Below are 3,593 nucleotides of genomic sequence, written 5' to 3'. Positions count from 1 at the left end.
TACTTTGTTACTCCGTCTTCTTGGGGGTTGGGGGTACTTTGTTACTCCGTCTTCTTGGGGGGTTGGGGTACTATGTTACTTCGTCTTCTTGGGGGTTGGGGTACTATGTTACTTCGTCTTCTTGGGGGGTACTGGGGGTACTTTGTTACTTCGTCTTCTTGGGGACGGGGGGTACTTTGTTACTTCGTCTTCTTGGGGGGCTAGAGGGGGCTAGTAGACAGTTAATCTTGATAATTTTACCGGGATAGTTTAAATAAAATATTTCAAAATGTTTAGGTTTAAGAATTCAAGAAATATTTGGACTATTTAGTACAAACTTGTCTAAACAGATCTTATTAACAAAAGTAATTGATATTTAAATTGATATTTAAGGACAATTTTAAAACCGTGGGATACAAAGAACAGATTGTGGGTTGTCTGAAAATTTTTTAACATCATTTCCATGAAAACTGTTTCCAAAACAAATTAATTTATGTCTTTTTAAGTTGGATACATTTATGTACATAGTTTAAATTTATCAACACAATTAAAATTAAGAAAATCCAAGCTTGTTTAATATATTTCTGAAATAAATGCAAACTTCTACAGTTCTTGTTAATGAAATATTTATCTATCCAAACAAAACTATACATATTGGCGTTATAAATGATTCATATAAACCAAACACGAACAGTCATGGAACAAGTTTATACATGGTTCATCAAACCAAACACGAACTGACATGGAACAAGTTTATACATACATGATTCATCAAACCAAACACGAACTGCCATGGAACCAGTTTATACATACATGGTTCATCAAACTAAACACGAACTGACATGGAATAAGTTCATACATGGTTCATCAAACCAAACACGAACTGACATGGAACAACTTCATACATGGTTCTACAAACCAAACACGAACTGACATGGAACAAGTTTATACGTACATGATTCATCAAACCAAACACGAACTGACATGGAACAACTTCATACATGGTTCTACAAACCAAACACGAACTTTCATGGAACAAGTTTATACATACATGATTCATCAAACCAAACACGAACTGACATGGAACAACTTTATACATGGTTCATCAAACCAAACACGAACTGACATGGAATAAGTTCATACATGGTTCATCAAACCAAACACGAACTGACATGGAACAACTTTATACATGGTTCATCAAACCAAACACGAACTGACATGGAATAAGTTTATACATGGTTCATCAAATCAAACACGAACTGTCATGGAAATAGTTTATATATACATGATTCATCAAACCAAACACGAACTGTCATGGAACCAGTTCATACATGGTTCATCAAACCAAACACGAACAGTCATGGAACAACTTTATACATGGTTGTACAAACCAAACATGAACTGTCATGGAACCAGTTTATACATACATGATTCATATCCTAAAGCAAACTTAATAGAACTTTGGATTGTGTGTCTACTATACACAGGGGACTAAACTTTTACATAGACAAACTGGATTGTGTGTCTACTATACACAGGGGACTAAACTTTTACATAGACAAACTGGATTGTGTGTCTACTATACACAGGGGACTAAACTTTTACATAGACAAACTGGATTGTGTGTCTACTATACACAGGGGACTAAACTTTTACATAGACAAACTGGATTGCGTGTCTACTATACACAGGGGACTAAACTTTTACATAGACAAACTGGATTGCGTGTCTACTATACACAAGGGACTAAACTTTTACATAGACAAACTGGATTGCGTGTCTACTATACACAGGGGACTAAACTTTTACATAGACAAACTTTTTAAATAGGTATTCTCGATTCTCTGCTATCGACAGAAAAGGGTCATTTTAGATATAATATCAAAATCAATAACAAAGGGCAGTGTTCAAACAGAAGATTCTGAATGTATAACAAAACAACAACAACAACTTATAATGGATGTTACAAGTTTTGATTTTGAAACTCAGGAATTTCAGTAAAACTTAGTCCAGTTTTTCACGAAAGACGTTAATATAAGTATTATTGTTTTTAGAATATGAGTGTTTTCAATAATGACCTTCAATAATGACCTTCTCAGAACCCAAAACACTCAACTAATAACACTATGAGATTTTTTTATAAACAATATCTCTCCGGTTTATTTGGATTTTGTATTGAAATCTAGGTTGAAACAATTGGTGACAATAACCAAAACAGCGAGAGTTTTATTTTCTGTGACAAATTGATTAACATAATCCAACATATATATATATATATATATGAACGGTGTATGCTATCATATATGTTAATATATATATATACATATTACATCTATTGTTATATGAGTGTTGTATATTATCATATACGTTAATATATATATGTACTACTTCTATAATTGTATGAGTGTTGTATATTATCATATACGTTAATATATATATATGTATTACTTCTATAATTGTATGAGTGTTGTATATTATCATATACGTTAATATATATATGTATTACTTCTATAATTGTATGAGTGTTGTATATTATCATATACGTTAATATATATATATGTATTACTTCTATAATTGTATGAGTGTTGTATATTATCATATAGTGATTAACATGAACTATTTTAGAAGTAATGTGGTGTGATTAACATGAACTATTTTAGAAGTAATGTGCTGTGATTAACATGAACTAATTTTTGAAGTAAAGTGCCGTGATTAACATGAACTATTTCTGAAGTAACGTGTTGTGATTAACATGACCTATTTTTGAAGTAATGTGCTGTGATTAACATGAACTATTTCTGAAGTAATGTGTTGTGATTAACATGAACTAGTTTTTGAAGTAATGTGCTGTGATTAACATGAACTGTTTTTGAAGTAATGTGTTGTGATTAACATGAACTGTTTTTGAAGTAATGTGCCGTGATTAACATGAACTATTTTTGAAGTAATGTGCTGTGATTAACATGAACTGTTTTTGAAGTAATGTGCTGTGATTAACATGAACTGTTTTTAAAGTAATGTGCCGTGATTAACATGAACTGTTTTTGAAGTAATGTGCTGTGATTAACATGAACTGTTTTTGAAGTAATGTGCTGTGATTAACATGAACTATTTTTGAAGTAATGTGCCGTGATTAACATGAACTGTTTTTGAAGTAATGTGCTGTGATTAACATAAAAGACAATCCACCGTTTTCTTTGAAACTGAAGCCATTCGTTGTTATATTCGAGGAAATTTCCCCAGAGAAATTAATGTTTTAATCCAGTAATCTAACAAAAACATGATTATCTTTTTCATATGTTATTTAGGTTTAATTAATTTTAGAAAGGACCTAGTTATTTTATTATGTCTACTGTTCAGTTGTTGTTTTTAATTATTGACTAAGGTTTCCATATTTTTGTTTTTTCTTCCCCTGGTTTTCGAAAGATGGTGGAATACAGACTTTCTCTGTTTGCGAATATAGATCAATAGCATAATGAGATACATAGTTGAACAATAGCAAACTAAGCACCCGATTAAACAAACATAGTTCATTGTTCTAAATTCTGTCATCATGAGAGACGAACATCCAAGTAAAGTCTCACATCTACTGTCATCATGAGAGACGAACATCC

Source organism: Limulus polyphemus, unplaced genomic scaffold, assembly GCF_000517525.1.
Source record: "Limulus polyphemus unplaced genomic scaffold, Limulus_polyphemus-2.1.2 Scaffold8172, whole genome shotgun sequence".
Classification (NCBI taxonomy): Eukaryota; Metazoa; Arthropoda; class Merostomata; order Xiphosura; family Limulidae; genus Limulus; species Limulus polyphemus.
The sequence above is the reverse complement of the archived record's forward strand: the minus strand, read 5'-3'. Positions refer to the sequence as shown.